General features: G+C 31.4%; 4 non-coding genes across 4 annotated transcripts; all 4 read left to right on the forward strand.

Annotated features, from left to right (window-relative positions):
- The first annotated feature begins 4,813 nt into the window (after positions 1 to 4,813).
- Positions 4,814 to 5,026, forward strand: LOC113383955. The gene has a single exon (XR_003367905.1). It is a non-coding gene; the product is annotated as a small nucleolar RNA U3 (small nucleolar RNA).
- Positions 5,027 to 9,049: 4,023 nt separating this feature from the next.
- LOC113383878 lies at positions 9,050 to 9,261 on the forward strand. The gene has a single exon (XR_003367837.1). It is a non-coding gene; the product is annotated as a small nucleolar RNA U3 (small nucleolar RNA).
- Positions 9,262 to 14,268: 5,007 nt separating this feature from the next.
- Positions 14,269 to 14,481, forward strand: LOC113383902. Its single transcript, XR_003367859.1, has one exon. It is a non-coding gene; the product is annotated as a small nucleolar RNA U3 (small nucleolar RNA).
- Positions 14,482 to 20,270: 5,789 nt separating this feature from the next.
- On the forward strand, positions 20,271 to 20,483 carry LOC113383977. The gene has a single exon (XR_003367925.1). It is a non-coding gene; the product is annotated as a small nucleolar RNA U3 (small nucleolar RNA).
- The last annotated feature ends 5,072 nt before the right edge of the window (positions 20,484 to 25,555 follow it).

Here is a 25,555-nt window from a genome sequence, read left to right on the forward strand (position 1 = left end):
CAAATGAAAATTTTCATATATCTATACGTTTCAAAGTTCCTGAACATTTTGGCATACCTTACAAAAAATGGATGTATGTGTGTGTGTGTGCGGATACAAATTTTTGTCGACGATTTTGGGAACACCGATCAACCGATTTGAATAATTCAAAAAACATTCTATTCGTATTGATAGGAAGACGTGCTGATTAGTTTTTGGCGAAGGCAGGTCTAGCCGTTCTGAAGATACGGGACGAAAAGTGCCAAAAACGGTTATTCAGTTTTTACAAAAACGGAGCGTCCGATTTTAATTTGGAATTTGGTCATAAATTGCTCGGTTGCCTGGTTGCCTGTATGGGTAGCATTATGCGTACCCAAAATACAATAATATGTTGACAAGCGACGAACGAACAGCAGGGATTTCTTTTAATAAGTAATATTTTTTACAACTGACCCAAAATGGACAAGAAGTACAACATTTGGTGTATTTTGTATTACAATACAAACCACTAGTGTTTTGGTTTAGTGGTGATTTGTGGAAAAGTGTTAGTGGTGATTTAAAGAAAACAATGAGTGAAAAGAAAAGAGATAACGCCAGCGGAGCTATGACACGAAAAATTAAACAGAAAAAAGATGAAGTCATAAAAAAATTGCCAAAAATTTCTTTATTTTTTCAAACACCAATTTCTGCTATTGATTTAATTTTCAATGGTAAGTACTGCTAAATACATTTATCGAATTTTTAATTAGTTAGTGAGTTACGAATTTTTGATTGTTTTAATTTTATCTGAACATTCATTTTTTATTCGGAAATGATATCGAAGTACATACAGAAAAATCTATTTTGGTGTCTGTTTCGTATGTTTTGCGTTCAATCTATTTATGCAATGAAATGTGTATTTTTGCCATGATTATGAAAAATGTTGGGACTTAGATGGCTTATATGAATAAATTAAAGTAATTCGTAATAATAAGTATTATTTATTATTCAAGTGGCATTATTATGAATTTTACTGACATGTTCTGCGAATAAATTATTGCAATCAATTTGCTTAACATATTTGGAAGTCAAATTACGAGCCAATATAAATCTATGAAAACATTCTTTACCACAAGAATTTGTCAAAACATTTGTTCTTATTTTTTTATCATATTTTTAGATACTTAATATTATCATATTTTTAGATACTTATTATTATCATATTTTTAGATACTTCGGAAACTTGTTCATCATTCGTATCAAAAATAGAAGAAAACCAGATCAATGATTCTGAGATGTCTAAAGATAGTATTATATTTTCTCCAGATAGAGGAAATTTTGGTGATAATCTAACGAAATTTGAACGTAAAACAATTTTTAAACTAGGTCCATTCAAACCACAAGGGCCATTTCCCAAAGATCTCTAAAGTAACCGTTCTTTTTCCGTTTATCATTATTCATATACTAATAAAGCAGGCATAAAGATTTTAAGACCATGGTTATGTTATTCTAATCGATCGAATCGATCGAATCATATTTTAAAGTAAACGTGTACTATTGCTGTTTAGATATTTTAATTTCTCAAACAAAACAAAGGTTTCAAAACCTTTGTGAAGTAAATAGTATGTTCAGAATATTGCAACCGGAAAAACTCATGTCTTCTTCAAATGAAAAAATAATAATTGCTTCCGGAAAACTGACGACAAAATACTGCAAAGATCTATCAGGTAATCTTTGCGATCAATTGATAGCTCTAAAAGCATGCTTAAAATCGGAAATTGAAAATATTCATTCCATTAAGGAACTCGCTGAATAATTATTAATAAAATTTAATAGTATTGCATCCAGTTTTCCGGATGTAATAACAGCTTGCATTTTATTCTTGGCCCTTCCAGTTACAACCGCAACTGCTGAAAGGAGTTTTTCAAAATTAAAATTAATCAAAAATTACCTCAGAACATCAATAAAACAGGAAGTTCTATCAGACATGTCTCTATTGTCCATAGAGGCAGAAACATTAGAAAAACTAAAAACATCATCAGCTATAAATGATTTAATAAATCAGTTTGCTGATAAAAAGGCAAGGAGAGTAAATATTTAATTTTAGTTAGTTGTAAAATATTAAGAATAATATTCGATGTATATTTGAAAATTTGATAAATAAATGCTCTTTTAATTTTATTAAATGAATTTATTAATTTTTTCCTTTGAATTATGAAAAATCTTTAGGGGGGGCCCCAAACCATTTTTGATATGGGGCCCCGCCAAGGCACGTTACGCCCCTGGTGGTGGACCACTTTTTTGACCAAACGTATTATTCAGAATATTTCATTTCTTACATAATATAAAACGATTACAAAATACATTTTTTTTATTTCAATTAAAGCATAAATTTTTGTCATTAAGTAAAGCAAAGGATACAAGATTTCTAATCAAATGTTGTATTATGTTGATCATTAACTTGTTGATGTAAGCATCGGCTATCTTGTATTCCTGAAAAATTATTTTAAAAGTTATTCTTGGCGGTTGTAAAAATTTGATATTCAATGATGATGACGTGAAATTTTACTTCAAAACGTTCTAACAATAAAAATGATTTGAAAATCTGTAAAATCTTTTTTTACTTGATGTTATGCATTTCAATAATTTATTTATTTGAACATTTAAATTTTAAATATTTAATCTTTCATATCAAGTATTCTTAACAAAAGAATAGTTTATATATAGTACTTCCTTTTATTACAGGTAATATTTGGAAATTTTGGTCAAAGAACAATCTACTATTTAATTGGAGTGGTATCTTATGGATACAGATGCGCAGAACCTGGATTTCCTGGCGTATACACAAGAGTTAGCGCTTATTTGCCATGGATAACAGAAAACTAAAACAATAAAATCAAAATTAAACTAGTCAGCACGTCTCTTTATCAATACGAATTGAATGTTTTTTGAATTATTCAAGTCGGTTGATTGGTGTTCCAAATCGTCGACAAAAATTTGTATCCGTACACACACACGCACACATATATACACATATATCCATTTTTCTAAGGTATGCCAAATTATTCAGAAACCTTTGAAACTTTGATATCTTTTATACGAAACGTAAATATCAACTTTTGGAAGGAGCTACAAGTCAAACTTTGCAAGAGGTGAGATTACCTGTAGTGACAACCGAAATGTGCCAAAATGCGTATCCCAATCAGGTTAGTTGTATAATTTAATACTCTTTCAAAATCAATTGCCAACTAGTTGGTTTGGTATTTAGCCTTGAGGCAAGTTACATGAACTTCCCGATATGTGTAAATAATCTACTTAATCAATAAAAAAAAATTAATTTATTAGTGATTACAAGTATTCCGAGTGGATTTATTACCCATAATTAAAAACGAACGAACACATTAACTCTGATTATTTTATAAAAGCAATTTTTCAAAAATCAACAATTTTTATATTTGAAACAGTTTCGGTAGGACGTTAATGTTTTAGTATGCTCATTAAGACTAAGCACTGTATCGCTATACCAAGCAAATCGTCTAATTTTAATTTTACCAAACGTCAACAAACTACTCATTTTCTCAAATTTTGATGATTTTTTTAAATGAAACTACTTGCCGTAAGGCCGTAATATTTCAGTAAGTTCTATAAGACCATGATATACATCGCCAAAAAAAAGTTCCATAAAATCGGTTTCAATTTTTTTTTTCAACAGTTAATTACAAGAAAACTGCTTGGTAGATTTTCACCTAAAGCCAATCAGTATCATTCCGAAATAATATCTTTCAAACAGTTTTTTATTTTTTTAAATCGATTCGGTAGTATGAGCTTAAATGTGGACGAAAAGTTTAACACTTCTTTTTAAATTACAAAGAAACGGCTCGGCCAATCGCTGCAAAAATCTGAGAAAAGATAATCCACATTAAAATACATTGATTGGCTTTTAAATTTATGCAATCGGTTCAAGCGTTTTTGAACAAACGTCGATGAAAGTTCTAATTTTGACAAACGTCAAGAAAACGACGCTAATTTTTGCAAACTTTGACAAATTTTTAAAATTAAACTACTTGCCACAGGACCGTAATATTTTAGTATTGTCTATAAGACTATGGTATCTACCGCAAAAAAAAATATGAAAATCGTCGAAAAAAATTTTTTTAACGCTCTATTACAAGAAAACGGCCCGGCCGATCTACACCAAAAACTAATCAGGTCGATTCCCAACCAATAGTTTCGAACAGTTTTTGAATTTTCAAAATCGATTCAGAATTGCAGCCTAAAACGTGGACGAAAAACTTCTCTGCGATTTACAAAGAAACGGCTCGGCCGATCGTCGTACAAAAGTTAGAAACGCTAGTCCTCATCAAGACACATCGAATGGCTTTCAAATTTTAGAAATCGATCCAGCCGTTTTTGAGAAAACGTCGATTTACGGCAAAAAATCTGTTCACACACACACACAAACACACACACACATACTTTTTCCAAATTTGGTCTCATTCGATTCAGAATGGCTTGAAACGTCGAGAAAACATAAAATTAGCAATTCGGATTTTTTTATGAAAACATAAACTTCTCCTTCGGGAAGTGAACAAGTATAAATGATATGGAGTACTGTATTAGAAAATATAATATATTATGAAGTTCTATCATAAACTCATTATAGAACTCATTCCTCTAACCGTAAGAATCGAACGCATTTTGCCAAACTATACGTTCAACACTTCTTCTATAAACAACAAGAGTTGAAAATGAAACGGTAGATGTCTCCGCTTCGTATACCTGTGTCACGTTAACTTGTAATCGCCCCACAAACCTGAAAGGACTTTGCTTGTCTCGGTCGAAACGTCGTTTGGGCAAGATCATACTTCACAGGATCATTTCTGTAGTATGTCTTCACAATCTCTTCACTCAAACGTGGAGTTGATGCGACCTCGAAGATGAGTCGTAGCATCGCACCCTGAGCGTGAGAAAGGTGCTCGAACTTCATTTGGAGTTTGATCATCATCGATGACCGTTCGCTAAAATCCCTCGTGGATTCTGGTCATGGGTGTGATGCTTTCTGAGAGGTCTCTTTAAACATTATATATTTTATAACGTTTCAGCGGGAATAACTTATAGGTAATTGCTTAAAAATCGTAAATAAATTTTCACAAACTTTTTTGCATGTTTTTACGTTTTAAGGTTTTTGAGCATTTCAGCATTTCTTATGCATGTGTATGCGAGCATGTTCTGTGTGGATACGATTTTAATGGAGATAATGATCAGTTTTTGGGAAAAACGAAGGATTTTTTTATGTTTTCAAAGATATTATTATAATTAACATCCCGTAGGGTAAGTTAAAGTAAAGGCCCAAAAATGAAAATTTTTGCATATCTTCATGTTTAAGAAATTTCTGAACGTTTTGACATACTTAAGAAACAATGGATGTGTGTGTGTGTGTGTGGAGACAATTTTCCGTCGATGACTTTGGGCGTACGGATTATCCGATATATGGTTAAAAAAACATTCGATTAGATAGATTAGATACGGAACTGAAAGAGCAAAGCATGTCAGTTTTTGAGAGTCGAGAGAGTTTGAAGCATCCGATTCGAATGTTTCAAAAAAAAAATTGTTTGTGTTGATGGCAGTATGTATATTTTTTGTTTTCAAATTTTTTTTTTAACATCAAAAATGCTTTGGATTTTAATTTTAATTCTAGCTAAAATCCTAAAGCTCTCTTATATATTTCAAATAAATAATTCGAACTTTGCAATTCAATTTATATAATTTTGTAAGAAATATTGTTAATTAGTTAAATAATTGTTATTAGAAATATGAGATAAAATCTTTTATCCGCTTTTACTCTGCTTGATTAAGTTTTATTTATTAACTTCCAGTACGGTAAGATATTGTAATCGTTCAAAAATTTAAATTAAAAATTTTGACATTTTTTCACGTTTTGAAGGTTTCTGAACATTTTGGTGTACCTCAGAAAAAATGAGTGTCTTTGTGTATGTATGGATACAATTTTTCGTTTACGTTTTCAGGCGCACGGATCAACCGATTTGAATGGTTCAAAAACATTCGATTTCTATTGATGGGGAGATGTGCTGATTATTTTTTGGCAGAGGCAAATCTAGCTGCTTTGGAGATACGGAATAAAGAGTGCAAAAACTAGAAATCGAGTTTTTGAGAGAACAAAGCATCCGATTTGAATGATCCATTATGTCATGCAAAAATTATGTCATTTTGTTTCAACAATTTTTTTTTGTATATCGAAAATAATTCAGATTTCAATTTAAATTCTTATTGAAGTTCTGAAGCTCACTTATATACTTTAAATAAATAACCATAACTCTGCAATTCAGTTTATATAATTCTTATAAATATTAGAAAACGTTACAGTATTTATATTAATCTATTTGAAAACATTTAATATTCCTCGATCATTTCGTTACGGTACGGGAAGTTCCAGCAATTTGCCTTAAGGCACGATGCCATACACCACTAGTTTATTCATTTATTTAATCCTTTTTAACTTCCCGATGGAGAAGTTTATGTTTTCATAAAAAATCCTATTCGCTAATTTTATGTTTTCTCGACGTTTCAAGCCATTCTGAATCGAATGAGACCAAATTTGGAAAAAGTATGCGTATGTGTGTGTGTGCGTGTGCATGAACAGATTTTTTGCCGTAAATCGACGTTTTCTCAAAAACGGCTGGACCGATTTCAAAAAATTAAAAGCCTTTCGATGTATCTCAATAAGGACTGGCGTTTATCAATTTTACGCGACGATCAGCCAAGCCGCTTCTTTGTAAATAGCAGAAAAGTGAAATTTTTTTCGACCACTTTTTAGCCCGCAGTTCTGAATCGATATTAAAAATTTAAAAACCGATCAAAAGATATTGGTTGGGAAAGATACTGATTAGTTTTTGGTAAAGATCGGCCAGGCCGTTTTCTTGTAATAAAGTGTTGAAAAATTTTTTTCGACAATTATTTTTATTATTTTTTTGAGGTAGATACCATAGTCTTCTAGAACATACTAAAATATTACGGCCCTACGACAACTCGTTTAAAAATTCGTCAAAGTTTGCAAAAATTAGTATAGCTTTTTTGGCATTTGTCAAAATTAGGCCTTTCATCGACGTTTGCTCAAACACGCCTGAACCGATTTCAGAAATTTAAAAACCATATGATGTGTCTCAATGAGGACTATCGCTTGTTAGTGCGACGTTGCGCGACGATCGGTCGTGCCGTTTCTTTGAATTTTGGAAAAAAGTGTTAAACTTTTTGTCCACATTTATGCTCATACTACCGAATCGATTTTAAAAAAATCAAAAACTGTTCGAAAGATATTGGTTGGGAATGATACTGATTAGTTTTAGGAGAAAATCTACCGAGCCGTTTTCTTGTAATTAACTGTTGATAAAAAATGTAAGCCGATTTTTATGGAACTTTTTTTGGCGATATATATCATGGCCTTATAGAACTTATTGAAATATTACTGCCATAGGATTTTAAAAATTCATCAAAATTTGAACTAGTGGGGTGTATGGCATCGTGCTTTAAGACAAATTGCTGGAACTTCCCGTACCGTAACGAATTGTTCGAGGAATACTGAATGTTTTCAAATAGATTATTATTATTAATATTGTAACATTGTCTAATATTTATACGAATTATATAAACTGAATTGCAAAGTTGAAATTATTTGTTTAAAGTATATCAGAACTATAGTCAGAATTAAAAATAAAATCTGAATTATTTTCGAAATACAAAAAAAAAATTTTTTTTTTAAAAAAAAAAGTTGAAACAAAATTTTTTTTTTCCAAAATCAATTATTTTGTTAAGGCAAGCAGAAAGTTCCTTGAATCATTTAAATCGGACGCTTAGTTCTCTCAAAAAGTGCCATTTTTTACACATTTAGCTCCGTATCTTCTAAATGGCTGGGCCTGCCTTTGCAAAATACTAATAAACACATGTTCCAGTTATTACTAATTGAATGTTTTTTAGATCCTTCAAATCCGATGCTCCGTTATCTCAAAAACTCGATTTCTATTTTCTGCACTCTTTGCTCTTTATCTCCGTAACTGCTGGACCTGCCTTTGCCAAAAACTAACCAGCTCATCTCACTAATAATTGGATTCGAATGTTTTTTGAACCTTTCAAATCGGTTGATCCGTGCGCCCGAAAACGTGACTGGAAATTTGTATCCATACATACATACTTAAACACACACACACACAACCATTTTTTCTGAGGTATGCCAAAATGTTCAGAAACCTTCAAAACGTCGAGAAATGTAAAAATTTTCAATTTCGATTTTCGGATTTTTGACGTTTGTTAAAATTAAAATTAGACGATTCACTTCGTATAACGATAGAGTATTTGGTTCTAATAAACTTACTAAACCATTAAAGTCCTACGGAAACTAGTTTAATTATAAAAATTATTGATTTGTGAAAATTTGCTTTTAGAAAATACTTTAAGTTCAGGTTTCCTTTTGTTCTCAAATATGTAATAAATCCACTCGGAATAAATCCACTCATAAAATAATTTATTTTTTGTTGATTAAGTCGATTATTTAAACATATCGGGAAGTTCATGTAACTTGCCTCAAAGCAAAATACCAATAACAACTAGTTGTTTTTCTTTTTAACTTCCCATTAGGTAAGTTATAGTCATAGCAAAAAAAACGAATAAAAATCGACACAGATATAATTTTTCTAAATATTGTCTCATTTGATTTAGAATGGCTTGAAATGTCGAGATAACATTAAATCAGAAAATCGGATTTTTTCGCGAAAACAAACTTCTTCTTCGGGAAGTTAAAAATCGTATTTTATGTGATATGTCATATTTAGTTTCAGGAAAATATGACAAATACTAAATTAGAATAAATAATATACATATTATCTAGTATGTACGCATTTACGCCCAACGTGTGTGTCATGTACTCATTTACGCCCAACGCTGCTTCTATAAGCAAAACTTGAAAATGGAATGTTAGATGTTAGATGTCACCGCATCGTATACCTGGGTCACGTTAACCTGTAACCGCCGCACAAACCTGACAGGATTTTGCTTGTTTCGGTCGAAACGTCGTTTCGTCAAGATCATACTTCACAGGATCATTTCTGTAGTATGTCTTCACAATCTCTTCACTCAAACGTGGAGTTGATGCGACCTCGAAGATGAGTCGTAGCATCGCACCCTGAGCGTGAGAACGGTGATCGAACTTCATTTGGAGTTTGATCATCATCGATGACCGTTCGCCAAAATCCCTCGTGGATTCTGGTCTGGGTGTGATGCTTTCTGAGAGGTTTCTTTAAATATTATTATCTTGTTCTTTCCAAAAACGCCGCCAACATTTTTTCGATTTTTGTCTTTTCTCTTAAATAAAAATACACAATAAAAGAAGTCCTGTTCGACAGTAAAAGTTTCAGCGAGATAAATAATGTGCAGTTATTTAGGCAGGCAGGCAGGTCTAGCGGTTATGGACTCTCAATAAAAATAAGTTAAAAAAATGTTTATTGTGCATATGTACATAAAGTTATCATATATTTTATAAGTGGGGTGCGTGGCATCGTGCTTTAAGGCAAGTTACTGGAACTTTAAACTAAGGCTAGACCTGCCTTTGCCAAAAACTAGTCAGCATGTCTCCTTATCAATACGAATCGAATGTTTTTTGAATTATTCAAGTCGGTTGATTGGTGTTCCCGAAATCGTCGACAAAAATTTGTACCCGCACACACACACGCACAGATATATACACATATATCCATTTTTTCTAAGGTATGCCAAATTATTCAGAAACCTTTGAAACTTTGATATCTTTTATACGAAACGTAAATATCAACTTTTAGAAGGAGCAACAAGTCCAACTTTGCAAGATGTGAGATTACCTGTAGTGACAACCGAAATGTGCCAAAATGCGTATGCTGGTTTTCCCAATCAGGTTAGTTGTATAATTTAATACTCTTTCAAAATCAATTGCCAATAATTAGGTTTTTATGTAGTAATAATTTTGATTTTTCAACCAGAAGGAAGCCTGAAATAATGCAGTTCATTTATTGGTTTGTGCTTGAAAATATAATTGGAAATATGTTTCTAAGTAGAAATTATTCTTCACAGTTGAATCTCTATTAGAGAAACTCTAATTATAAAAATATCGTATAGATATATGACAACCGTTTTGCTCAAAAACAAAAGCGACATTGTTAATGTTAACATTCATATTCATTGCAACAGTTCTTAGCATTGTCAAGTTCTGATTGCTGATCAAAAAACTATAAAAAATCGCAAATAAATAATTTCTAAAAATGTTTAAACTAGTGATTTATGGCATCGTGCCTTAAGGCAAATTGCTGGAACTTTCCGTACCAAATTTTTTTTTTTAACTTTGAAAAAATTAGATTTTTGAAAAAAAAATGACTTTTTTGGAAAAAAACTTATAAAAACTTTTTTTTTATTTAGAAATATTCTGGAAATTTTGAACTTTTTTTCAAAGTACTCGCACTGCTTTAGCAGCATAGAGTTGCACTATTGAAGCGCGTACGCGCCGCGTCGCCGTCTAACGGACAAACGATGTTACGGAACCCATAGAAATGTGAACAAAATTGATACACATGATTAAAATCTCCATATAATATTTGATAATTTGATGTGCATATGTATAATGATCATTTTTGACCGCCAAATGGCATTTTTTTTTTTACTTTTTTTACTAGATCTCCGAAACCGCTAGATCTGCCTTCTCAAAAATTTAATCAATTCTTTATCTTGTCAATACAAATAAAATGTTTTTTAAATTATTAAAATCGAAAGAGTTACCGTTTTTGGCACTTTTTGGCCCGTATCTTCGAAACGGCTAGACCAGCCTGTGCCAAAAACTAATCAGCTCGTCTCCTTATTAATATGAATGGATTGCTTTATGAATAATTGAAATCGGTTGAACCGCGTGCATAAAATCGTCGATCCGCACACACATACACAGGCACACACATACACATACGCACACACACATACATCCATTTTTTCTAAGGAATGCCGAAATGTTCAGAAACCTTCAAAACGTAAAGATATATAAAGGTATACTACCAATGAAATGCGTATGATAATTTATAATAATAGTTTATTAACAGTTTATGTACAGAGATATCTTATCGCGACAACTACCCGGGACCGACTGCCTGTTGAGCAATCCATACGCGCCATCCGGCACGACCCTTACGACGGCGACGTTGCCATACGCCTACATGTCATTTTCGATTTTTTTGCGATTACTATAACTTGCCCTACGGGTAGTTAAAATAGAGAGTTTTGATTTGAGTTAGGAGAAAAATATTAAATGATTTTTATATTTTACCGATACCATATAATTGGTACCACGGCAAAATATAACAATATATCAGTGTCCTCCGATTTGAATGGTTTAAAAAATATTCGATTTCTATTGATAGGAAGATGTGCTGATTACTTTTTGGCAAAGCAGGTGCAGCCGCTACGGAGATACGGAGCAAAGTGTGCAGAAAATACAAATCGAGTTTTTGAGAGAACGGAGTATCGGATTTGAATTATCGAAAAAACATTCAATTTGTAATAATTGGGAGAAGAGGTGATTAGTTTTTGGCAAAGACAGGTCCCGCCATTTCGAAGATACAGAGCTAAATGTGCAAAAAATGGAAGTTTTTGAGTGAACTAGGGGTCCAATTTGAATGATCTAAAAAACTTTTTGCTAGTATTGACACAACAATTGCTTTCGAGAATAAAAATCTTTTTGTATTTTCCATAAAATATTTTTGTATTTACCCAGGCTTTAGCACAGTCTAAGCGCCACTCTGGTACAAATGTTTACCCAAGTATGTTTAGACTGTACACAGTATAAGTAAAAATGTCGCACATAAATATTTACAAATGCAAAATAATAAGATAATAATAATAAATAATTAGACTGTAACTATACGGGAGCACTTTTTCAATTTTGTGTAAATTGGGCAACTATTTTTTTGAAATTAAATTCGAAATGAAATGACGATTGTTAATGTTCTGAAGATAAATTAATTTATGATTTACATTTGATTTGCTCAGATATAACAAGATAGCAAAAATAATGAAAGTTACACTATTTGTGAAAATATATTTGAAAACGTTTAACATTTCTCGAATATTTCATTACGGTACGGGAAGTTTCAACAATTTGCCTTAAGACACAATGCCATACACCACTAATTACTTTTGTTTTAATTAAAGCATAAATTTTTGTCATTAAGTAATGCAAAGGATACGAGATTTCTAATCGAATGCTGAATTATGTTGATCATTAACTTCATGATGTAAGCATCAGCTACCTTGTATTCTTGAAAAATTATTTTAAAATTTATTCTTGGCAGTTATAAAATTTTTATATTCAATGATGATGACATGGAATTTTACTCCAAAACGTTCTAACAATAACAAGATTTGAAAATCTCTAAAATCTCGTTTCACTTGATGTTATCCCCTCCAAAAATTTAATTATTTCAACATTTATTTTATTTTTCTTAACAAATAATAGTTTATATATAGTACTTCCTTTTATTACAGATAATATTTGGAAGTTTTGGTCAAAGAATAATCTATTATTTGATCGGAATGGTATCTTATGCATACAGATGCGCTGAACCTGGATTTCCAGACGGATACACAAGAGTTAGCGCTTATTTGCCATGTATAATAGAAAAACTAAAACAATAAAGTCGAAATTAAACAAATATTAATAAAATGAAGAATAAATAGTAAAATATCTATTGTATCATTAATTTAAAAAAAATACAAATAAAAACATTGCACTTTTCCTAATTCCAAAGAAACTCTAAAAACTAATAATTGCTAGTACTTTCTCTTTAGCTAAAACTAATCAGTATCATTCTCAACTAAATATTTCGAACAATTTTTGATTGTTTAAAATCGATTCTGGATTGGGAGCTAAAACGCGGAAGGAAAAGTTTTACATCTTTTAGCATATTACAAAGAAACGGCTTGGCCGATTGTCGCACACAACTGAGAAACGATAGTCATCATCGAGATACATCAAATGGCATTTAAATTTTTGAAGTCGATTCAGGTGTTTTCGAACAAACGTCGATGAAAGGCTAATTTTGAAAAACGCCAAAAAACGCTACTAATATTGAAAACTTTGACAAATTTTTAAATTTAAGCAACTTGCTATAGGGCCGTAATATTTTAGTATGTTCTAGAAGACCATGATATCTATCGCGAAAAAAAGTTCATGAAAATCATCGATAAAAAATTTTTCAACAGTTAACTGCAAAAAATTGTGCCAGCGAATCTTTACCAAAAACTAATCATGTCGATTTCTAACCAATATCTTTCACACGTTTTTGAATTTTCAAAATTGATTCAGAATTGCGGTATAAAACGTGGAACGAAATTTTTTCATCCTTCTGCGATTTACAAACAAACTGATAGTTTCGATAGTCCTCTGCGATAGACATATCGTATAGCTTTTAAATTTTTGAAATCGATCCAGCCTTTTTTGAGAAAACGTCGATTTAAGGTAAAAAGTCTTTTCACGCACACACATACTGGACAAAATTGTTTTGTCACATTTTATATGTAATGATATGATGTGATATTAAATGTTATGCAACATGTACTTTGTAATTCAAATGTCGTGCCAGTATTATTAGTTTTGTTGGTAATAATTTCTCCCACCATCTCATATAAATTCGCCATTTTTATGTTCATGAAAAACTATGTAAAATGACTTCTCTTTGTTGTCGTCAGCGGAACAAATAACATTAAAATAATCTATAGTATTTTCAAGAAATTGTCTCATTATTTTGACCACATACTTTTTCCAAATTTAGTTTCAAATGTCTTGAAACGTCGAAAAACATAAAATAAGCTAATCAGATTTTTTGATGAAAACCTAAACTTCTCCTTCGGGAAGTTAAAGATATGATTTTTGGAAAAATCAATTTTTTTCAAAAATTTCAAAAATCTCCAAAATCTATTTTTTTTAACTTTAATTTTTGCTACGGGAAGTTTCATCAATTTATCTTAAGGTATGTGACTACTATTTGTATTAGCTAGATAACAATAAAACTTTAGAACACGTGACTAATACTGAATTAAAAGAATAATATACATATTATGAAGTTCTATCATGTACTCATTTGCGCCCAACGCTGCTTCTATAAGCAAAACTTGAAAATAGTGTGTTAGAAGTTAGATGTCACCGCATCGTATACCTGCGTCACGTTAACCTGTAATCGTCGCACAAACCTGAAAGGATTTTGCTTGTTTCGGTCGAAACGTCGTTTGGGCAAGATCATACTTCACAGGATCATTTCTGTAGTATGTCTTCACAATCTCTTCACTCAAACGTGGAGTTGATGCGACCTCGAAGATGAGTCGTAGCATCGCACCCTGAGCGTGAGAAAGGTGATCGAACTTCATTTGGAGTTTGATCATCATCGATGACCGTTCGCCAAAATCCCTCGTGGATTATGGTCATGGGTGTGATGCTTTCTGAGAGGTCTCTTTAATAAACATTATATACTTTATAACATTTCAGTGGAAATAACTTATGAGTAATTGCTTAAAAATTGTAAATAAAATTTCAGAAACTTTTTTGCATATTTTTACATTTTAAAGTTTTTGATCATTTCTTATGGATGTGTATGCGAGTGTGTGTTTTGTGTGGATACGATTTTCATTCAAGAGTTTTCGGATCAACCAATTCAACATTTGTTTCGGAGATAATGATCAGTTTTTGGGAAAAACGAAGGATTTTTATTTGTTTTCGAAATTATTATTGTAATTAACATCCCGTAGGGTAATTTATAGTAAAGGCCCAAAAATGAAAATTTTTGCATATCTTCATGTTTAAGAAATTTCTGAACGTTTTGACATACTTAAGAAACAATGGATGTGTGTGCGTGTGTCTGGAGACAATTTTCCGTCGATGACTTTGGGCGTACGGATTATCCGATATATGGTTAAAAAAACATTCGATTAGATAGATTAGATACGGAACTGAAAGAGCAAAGCATGTCAGTTTTTGAGAGTCGAGAGAGTTTGAAGCATCCGATTCGAATGTTTCAAAAAAAAAATTGTTTGTGTTGATGGCAGTATGTATATTTTTTTTGTTTTCAAATTTTTTTTTAACATCAAAAATGCTTTGGATTTTAATTTTAATTCTAGCTAAAATCCTAAAGCTCTCTTATATATTTCAAATAAATAATTCGAACTTTGCAATTCAATTTATATAATTTTGTAAGAAATATTGTTAATTAGTTAAATAATTGTTATTAGAAATATGAGATAAAATTTTTTATCCGCTTTTACTCTGCTTGATTAAATTTTATTTATTAACTTCCAGTAGCGTAAGCTATTGTAATCGTTCAAAAATTGAAATTAAATTTTTTTACATTTCTTCACGTTTTGAAGGTTTCTGAACATTTTGGTGTACCTCAGAAAAAATGAGTGTTTTTGTGTATGTATACAATTTTTTGTTTACGTTTTCAGGCGCACGGATCAACCGATTTGAATGGTTCAAAAACATTCGATTTCTATTGATGGGGAGAAGTGCTGATTATTTTTTGGCAGAGGTAGATCTAGCCGTTTTGGAGATACGGAATAAAGAGTGCAAAAACTAGAAATCGAGTTGTTGAGAAAACAAGCATTCGATTTGAATGATCGATTATGTCATTATGTCATGCAATAATTATGTCATTTTTTTTCAACAAAATGTTTTTGTATATTGAAAATAATTCTTATTAAAGTTCCGAAGCTCACTTATATACTTTAAATAAATAACTATAACTCTGCAATTCAGTTTATATAGTTCTTATAAATATTAGAAAACGTTACAGTATTTATATTAATCTATTTGAAAACATTTAATATTCCTCGATCATTTCGTTACGGTACGGGAAGTTCCAGAAATTTGCCTAATGCACGATGCCATACACCACTAGTTTATTCATTTATTTAATCCTTTTTAACTTCACGATGGAGAAGTTTATGTTTTCATAAAAAATCCTATTCGCTCATTTTATGTTTTCTCGACGTTGCAAGCCATTCTGAATCGAATGAGACCAAATTTACAAAAAGTATGCGTGTGTGTGTGTGCGTGTGCATGAACAGATTTTTTGCCGTAAATCGACGTTTTCTCAAAAACGGCTGGAACGATTTCAAAAATTTAAAAGCCATTCGATGTATCTCGATGAGAACTATTGTTTGTCAGTTTTGTGCGACGATCGGCCAAGCCGTTTCTTTATAAATCGCAAAAAAGTGAAAAATTTTCGTCTACGTTTTAGCCCGCAATTCTGAATCGATTTTAAAAATACAAAAACCGTTTGAAAGATATTGGTTGGGAATCGTGCTGATTAGTTTTTGGTAGAGATCGGCCGGTGCGTTTTCTTGTAATGAAGTGTTAAAAAAAATTTTTTGGCGATTTTTATTATTATTTTTTTGACGGTAGATACCATAGTCTTCTAGATCATATTAAAATATTTCTAGATCATACTAAAATATTACAAAGTTTGCAAAAATTGGTATCGTTTTTTTGGCATTTATCAAAATTAGACCTTTCATCGACGTTTTCTCAAAAACGCCTGAACCGATGTCAGAAATTTAAAAGCCATTTGATGTATCTCGATGAGGACTATCGTTTGTCAGTTTTGTGCGACGATCTGCCAAGGCGTTTCTCTGTAATTTCGAAAAAAGTGTTAAACTTTTCGTCCACGTTTAAGCTCAAACTACCGAATCGATTTTAGAAAATCGTTCATTTTCAATTATGTATAATAAATCCACTCGGAATACTTTTAATGACTCATAAATTGATTTATTTTTTATTGATTAAGTCGTTTATTTAAACACATCGGGAAGTTCATGTAACTTGCCTCAAGGCTGAATACCAAACCAACTAGTTTGAAGTGCATTTATCTGATTTTTTTTTTGTTTTTTTTTTCACTGTGCATAACACAAGTTACTTATATATATGGGCTTCTAAATCTATTAAGACCACTATTGAACACAAAGAGTGTATTAAATACACGTAATAAAAGAAGAATATATCTAACGTTGATCAGGCCATGTCTGATGTATGCTGTCCCAATATGGAACATGACATCGAGGACAAATATTAACCCTCCGTCGGGCGCAGTCCAAGTATGTACAGAATCGGGCGCAGTGTATCTGACAGATACAGATTATAAATATATTGACAGGAGGCTCATAGTTTCATATATTTTTATTTAATTTGCGCTTTTACAATGCTGAATATGTATATTATGTGTAAACAAAAACAAAATATATATTAGATTAATATTATTTTTATAATATAGCAAAATATAAAAATCCGTACATGCGCTCAAAATGCTAGACGCACAAACCTTACTTTTTCTGAAATGAATAATTTAATTAATTATATAAAAACAATTGTCAGATTCTGTTGGAATGTTTATACAAAGACTATATAAACAATTAGGACAGTAAAAACTTAGTGTTTTTTGTCATTTTGTACGTCAAATAGAATTTGGCTCAGTGCGTTTTTTTTAACAAAATTGCTACTAGCAAAATATGCGAAGTTCAAAGATAATCTTATATGGACGAATAAATAGTAGACATAAAATAACGAGGCTACTGAGATATGGAGATCTCGATGACATCAAATTATGGAGAAACATGCTAAAATGTTGGTCCTGTATCTGTCAGATCGGCTGCGCCCGACGGACGGTTAAAAAACTACAAATTTTACAAAACAAATCACTGAGACTAATACTGATCCTGATACCCAACTACCTGTGACCCAACTACCGGACACTACTACTCAACAAGGCTCTTACATGAACAAGCACACATACCGACTGTGATTAACCACATTAAGAAAATGACGGAAAACTTCTACGAAAAATGCAAAGACCATACCAATAATAATATTAAAACCCTCGGACAGTACACGCGTGACATCATATGGTACGGCAAATATTCAATGCCAAACTACATTCTGGACGACACAAATAAGAGTATCTAATAATTTAAAGTATCTAAATTAAATATTTATTTAAAGATTGTGATTTTTTTAAGCATGTTTGAACTTTCTTTTTTTTTGATCACAACCGTTATTTTATTTTTAAACAAAATGTATAATTTAAAGTGTAGATTGTAGTATTAAATAAGGGTAAAATACTTTTAGTAGTAAACTCATAAATCATGGTTATTGTATATTATATTATAATATATTGTAATATAATAGAAATAAACTAACTAATGACTTTTAAATTTTTGAAATCGATCTAGCCATTTTTGAGAAAACGTCGATTTAATGTAAAGGGTCTGTCACAAACACACATACAGGGCAAAATTGTTTTATCACATTTTATATATAAAGATATGATGTCATTTTTAATGTTATGTAATATGTACTTTGTAATTCAAATGTCGCGCCATTGTTATTAGTGTCGTTGGTAATGATGTTATCTCCCACCATCTCATATATATTCGCCTTTATTATGCTCATGAAAAACTATGCAAAATAACTTCTCTTTCTTGTCGGCAGCGAAACAAATAACATTAAAATGATATAGTGCAGTGGTTCCTAACCTTTTCAATGTCACTACCCCTGTGAACAATGGGAATTGAGTTTACCCCTAGCTAATTTAAAATAATTAAAACCACACAAATTTTGGAGAAAAATATGTTTATTATCCAACTCCATTTATAGAACAAATGTTTGGTCTTTAATTTTTGCAAAATATTCTTTTTCGTTTTGTGTTTTCTGATTTTCAGAAAACAATCCAATTTCTTCTCGTAATTTGTAAACTCTACTTACAACTTTGCCTCTTGTTAACTAACGTACGTCTGTACGCACACCTTAGGGGGCGCGAAAACGAGTTTTGGAAAATAAATTTAGAATATAGTATTTCTTATTATTTATATAAAATCTAGAATACTTAACAAATTAGAATAAACAATCAGGCTTAACTAGGGATACGGAGACACAAAAGGCGTCTTTATTTTGCGATGTGATATCAGTAGAAACAATTCTTCAATTCAATTCAATTTATTCTTTGTTTGAAGTTACTTTGAAATTGAAAAGGAATTTTCTAGTGTTCAATCCAATAAGCGCAAACTTGCGAAAGATGAAATTAATTATTGGGCATTATTGACAAAAAATTGCAAGCTGATTTAGTTTAAACAAATTATATTCGATAAAATAAAAACTGGGGAGTCAGTGCTTAGAAAATGACATGTTTATTCCGAAAAATTGAATTGTATCTTTTGTTTTTGTTGCAAATGTTTCGCGTGTGATAAACTTTGAATGTTGAAGACATGCGTGGTAGGGTTATGGAAATTAAACAAATATGAAAAATGAAAGCAAAATTTACTCTGGAACAAAAATCTTAAGGTCTTTCTATATACCTAGTGCTGTCTATACTCTAAATTCAATAATTAGTAACTATGCAGAAGTAATACATATATTAATACACAAATTAATTAGTTTTAAATTAGTTTTTTTTTTCAAAATAATTTAAGAAATGTGTAAAACATCAATAATTGTGAACACGAAACAACATATGTGGACTCGTTCGCTTGCAGCGCAAACATAGGACTTTCCTTTATTTTGTTTTCCGTACTATTAATTTGTTTATTTATGTTTAATACTATTTTGTGCTACTCCTCTAGAATCTCCGTTTTACCCCTAAGGTAAATGGGGGTAATTACCCCAAGGTTAGGAACCACTGATCTAGTGTATTTTCAAGGAATTGTTTCATAATTTTGACTACATACTTTTTCCAAATTTAGTCTCATTCAATTCAGAATGTCTTGAAACTTCGAAAAACATAAAATCGGAGAGAATCAGATTTTTTGTTGAAAACATAAATTTCTCCTTCGGGAAGTTAAAGATATGATTATTGAAAATATATTATAAAGATATAACACAGATATAATTTTTCTAAATATTGTCTCATTTGATTTAGAATGACTTGAAATGTCGAGATAACATAACATCAGCAAATCAGATTTTTTTGCGAAAACAAACTTCTTCTTCGAGAAGTTAAAAATCGTATTTTATGTGATATGTCATATTTAGGTTCAGGAAAATATGACAAATACTAAATTAGAAAAAATAATATAGATATTATGAAGTTGTGTATCATGTACTCATTTACGCCCAACGCTGCTTCTTTAAGCAAAACTTGAAAATGGAATGTTAGAAGTTAGATGTCACCGCATCGTATACCTGCGTCACGTTAACCTGTAATCGTCGCACAAACCTGAAAGGATTTTGCTTGTTTCGGTCGAAACGTCGTTTGGGCAAGATCATACTTCACAGGATCATTTCTGTAGTATGTCTTCACAATCTCTTCACTCAAACGTGGAGTTGATGCGACCTCGACGACGAGTCGTAGCATCGCAGCCTGAGCGTGAGAAAGGTGATCGAACTTCATTTGAAGTTTGATCATCATCGATGACCGTTCGCCAAAATCCCTCGTGGATTCTGGTCATGGATGTGATGCTTTCTGAGAGGTTACTTTAAAATAACTCATGTCTTCTTCAAATGAAGAAATAATAATTGCTTCCGGAAAACTGACGACAAAATACTGCAAAGATCTATTAGGTAATTTTTGCGATCAATTGATAGCTCTAAAAGCATGCTTAAAATCAGAATCGAAAATATTCATTCCATTAAGGAACTCGCTGAATAATTATTAATAAAATTTAATAGTATTGCATCCAGTTTTCCGGATGTAATAACAGCTTGCATTTTATTCTTGACCCTTCCAGTTACAACCGCAACTGCTGAAAAGAGTTTTTCAAATTTAAAATTAATCAAAAATTACCTCAGAACATCAATAAAACAGGAACTTCTATCAGACATGTCTCTATTGTCCATAGAGGCAGAAACATCAGAAAAACTAAAAACATCATCAGCTATAAATGATTTAATAAATCAGTTTGCTGATAAAAAGGCAAGGAGAGTGAATATTTAATTTTAGTTAGTTGTAAAATATTAAGAATAATATTCGATGTATATTTGAAAATTTGATAAATAAATGCTCTTTTTGAAATGAAAATTTAGGAATAAAATAAAACTAAAAATTATCAATAAAATAATTTTACTAAAATATTCACAAATAAATGACGAGTTGTAAAATTTTTCGGTCGACCACATGATCGACTCAATACCTCGTAATTTTAACAGTGCTGTCCAAAGTAAAAACGCAAAACTTGAGAATCAAATTTAATTTAATTATTTTTTTTTTTATCAGAAAATAATTGATTTTTTGGATTAATTTTATATAAAAATAATGCAGTAAACTTTGTAAAAAAGCAAAGCATTTATCATAAAATATTTTCACCAAATAATAATACTTCTGCTTTCTAAATTTTTCTTCTGCTATTTCCATTCGAGAATTAATATTATATCGGGTAGTTCGATTAGCATATTATTACTTTTACACAATTATATAATTGTGTAAAAGTAAAAATTTAATACTATATTTTTTGCTGCTAAAATACTATTGACCACTGATATATTTTGCACTATAAAGTATTGTTATTTCAGGCTATGGAAAAACCAGATTATATGTTTTTTGTTTCGTGTATTTTTCGGTATGTATATTCCTGATTGCCGTCATTCACTGCCAAAGATTGTTGTAGTTAGAAATATGACCCCTTACTATTCAATAAATTATAAGGTTGTCAAATATCTCCCTTCCGCCTTTTTGTATTATAAACCAAGGGCAAAAAAGCGGAAGGGAGATATTTGACAACCTACTGCCCAGGAGTTGGAGCTAGTCACACTTGAACACAATTTCATTGTTCTGTGTCTTTGAAGTAATATTTTTGTATTTTCTGGAAAAAACCGTATACCTAAGAGGTCATAAAACTGCCTGTGAGACGAGAAAGCGACAGCTTCTTCCCAAAGCAGTAACAGATTTAGTACCAGTTTAGGAATGTCGGATATGACAAATCCGACGAGACAACTCCACTCGGATTCACTCCGAGGGAGGAGTTGTATCGGAGTGATAACTCCGGAGTGAGTTACCCATCTCTAATATATATATATATATATATATATATATATATATATATATATCATGGCCTTATAGATCTTATTGAAATATTACTGCCATAGGACAAGTAGTTTAATTTTAAAAATTCATCAAAATTTGAAAAAATGAGTATAATTCTTTTGACGTTTGCTAAAATTAAAATTAGACGATTTACTTGGTATAACGATAAAGTATTTGGTTCTAATGAACATACTGAATGAATGAAGAATTTGTTCTCGTATTATGATCGTTAACGATTTTCCCAATAGTGTAACAAAAACTATTTTTTGTAAGGGTCGTCTGTTACGCTAGACTAGAGTGTCGTCGGACTATGCATGTCGTTCACATTTCAAGTACTAAATGCGTTAGTGACATAAGATATTTTTAATTTTGAATTAATTTATTTGTCTGGACTGTCTATATCCCAGTCGATAATTTTATTTATGGGTCTGCAAAATGCCTTGGGATTATTTCAAAGAATCATCATTCTCAGATATATGAAGTCCAAGAAATCATCCCCCGTAGATGTACAAATTAATGTAACCCGCCTCTTACGAGCGGGGATAATATTGTTAATCTTAATTTTTAATAATTTTTATTTAGTATAAGTTCAGAGCTCAGTATAGAAACACCAACTATCTGATACCATTATATTCACCATATTTTCTTATAATAAACTTATATTAATATCAAACGTCGCCTTGGTCACACCAGTAGTTCAATTATAGAACAAATATTTAAAACTGTAGTGGTTAGGAGAAGCAAATCGACAACACCCAGTTAGACGTCGAAGTAATTTTTAAGCTTCGCGTCTTAAGACACTTAACCATTAAAGTCCTACGGAAACTAGTTTAAATATGAAAATTATTGATTTGTGAAAATTTGCTTTTAGAAAATACTCCAAGTTCACGTGTTCGTTCGTTTTCAAATATGTGTAATAAATGGGACTGACTGACTTGGTCAAGAGGACTCTGGAACTTGGCGAACTTGGCGAGATTGGCGCAGAAGATATTTGAAGTGCTCGAAATGTTCCCGGATTGTGGCTGATGTCGAAGTGGAAAGGCAAAAAGAAGAAGAAGGATCTTTGGAAAACCGAAGATTGTGGTGATAAAAAGTTTTTAGTGTTAAAGCAGCAATTGAGAAACTTATACCAAGGTCAAATTACGATACTGGATTCAGCTGCAGGAAGAACAGAAGGTAACAAAGATTTACCTAGGGATATTCCCAGGAAATCTTTAGAAATAAATTTAAATAATGTAGACTCTACCCAAAACACAATGGAAGAAACCACAAGTACTATTTCTTGTGCAAATAGTTTCGAATCCTTAACAGACAGAGATGACATGGACATGGACGATTTTCAAACAGTGACAAACAAAAAACGAAGGAGAAATTCAAACAATAATAACAGTAATGAAGAGGCTCCCATCAAAAATGTTTCTACAAAAATTCCACCTATCATTATCAGAAGCACAATTGATCTTAAAACTATTAAGTACGTAAAAAACGCTACTAAAATATCATTTACTCTTGAATACATTAATCCATACAGACATAAACTTTATACTACCAATATAAAAGATCATGAAATTATTAAAAACAAACTTAAAGAATTAAAACTTCAATTTTATACTCCTTACTTCACCAGTAACAATTTCTCTAAAAAAATTACTATTACTGGACTGAACCCACACATTACAGATGCGGAAGTTCATGACTATCTCATCGAAAACAACATACTAGTTAAAAAAGTTATTCAACTCAAGAAAAAACATTCGGATGGACACACAATCAAACTACCTATCTACATAATAATACTGGATAACAGTCAGGATATGAATAATCTAAAAAAGGTGAACAACATCAACGGCCATCTTTTTAAATGGGAGAAGTATAAACCACCGGATGTTAAACAATGCAGAAAGTGCCAAACAGTAGGTCACACCTCTTACAACTGTAACTTGAAATACAGATGCGTAAAATGTACTGAAGACCACTTACCAGGACAGTGTAAAAAATCTAGCAATGAACCAGCAGAGTGCATCAACTGTAGAGAAAAACACCCTGCGAACTTTTCGCGTTGTGAATACTTGCTCAAGTACAAGGAGCAAAAGAAGAATAAATTTGCAAATCCACCTTATGCGTCGAGGACATATTCTGCTGTCATCTCAGAGGCAAAAGAACAATGCAAATCCAGACCCCAAAATCCAGCTGTAAACTCTTTGGCAGAACCGGATTTTAGCACGACAGAAGGGATTTTAAATGCAGCGAAACATATAAAATCAGCATTTGAAGATCCAGAAGTGGCAACAATATTTAAAGAATTATACACATTATCTACAGCTCTCAAGACAGCAAAGACCTATAGTGAAAAATATCATTTAATACTTAACTCATTAAAATTATGGCCTTGAACCAAACCTATAACATTAATGTAATTTATTTTAATGCAAATGGCATCAAGAAAAATCGAGCTGAACTTATTGAATTACTTGAAACTAAGAACATTGATATAGTCCTTTTAAATGAGACACATTTACAAAAGAAAGATACTTTTTATATTAAAAATTACAAAGTGTATAGAACAGATAGAGAAAACTCTTCATGGGGAGGTACAGCCATTCTTGTCAGGCGTTGCATTAAGCATGAGCAACTCAACTTACCAGAACTGAAGTACACTGAAGCGACTGCCATAAATATATTTACTGAAAATTCTAAACTGACAATAATATCTATTTATGTTCCGTGCAACAAATTATTACTACGTGACATCAAATCACTCATTAATGTTAGCAATAAAGTGCTTATAGCTGGTGACTTCAACGCTCAACATGCAATGTGGAAATGCAGAGGAAATAATAGCAGTGGTAAAAAACTATACAAATACATTAATAATACAGTAAACAATGTTCAGCTGCATTACCCAGATACTCCAACTAGATTTTCGCAATGTGTGCATCATAACAATAGTACTATTGACCTGGCTTTAACAAAAAATGTACATATAACAACTCAACCGATATCTCTGCCATATTTAAACTCGGATCATAATCCAGTATTCATACAGATAAATAGAAAATTAACCATCTATGAGTCTGACAATATAAAGTACTTGAACTACGCAGAAGCCAATTGGATACTATTTAAAAAATTAATAAACTTAAATATCGATCATAGAATGCAAATAATTGAAAAAGAAGATCTAGATAGAGCAATTGAACACTTAACAAGCACAATAAATTACGCTATTGAATTAACTATTCCTTCTAGAAATCCACAACAATATACTGCTGACAGCTTACCACAAGATATAATAAATAAAATAAAATTCAAAAATCAAGTCAAAAAACTTTGGCAAGTTTCCGGTAATCAACACCTGAAATCCCATGTAAATAAACTAACAAAAATAATCAAGGAAGAAATATGGGAATATCGTAACAAATGCTGGGCTGATAGATTGAACAAAATTAACACATATCCGAATAATATTTGGCCAACTATAAAGCGCATCACAAAGCGACTTCCACAAATACCTGCCCTAGTTT

The sequence above is a fragment of the Ctenocephalides felis genome, unplaced genomic scaffold (assembly GCF_003426905.1).
Source record: "Ctenocephalides felis isolate EL2017-DRISC unplaced genomic scaffold, ASM342690v1 CF-g0.4_SCAFFOLD_03570, whole genome shotgun sequence".
Classification (NCBI taxonomy): Eukaryota; Metazoa; Arthropoda; class Insecta; order Siphonaptera; family Pulicidae; genus Ctenocephalides; species Ctenocephalides felis.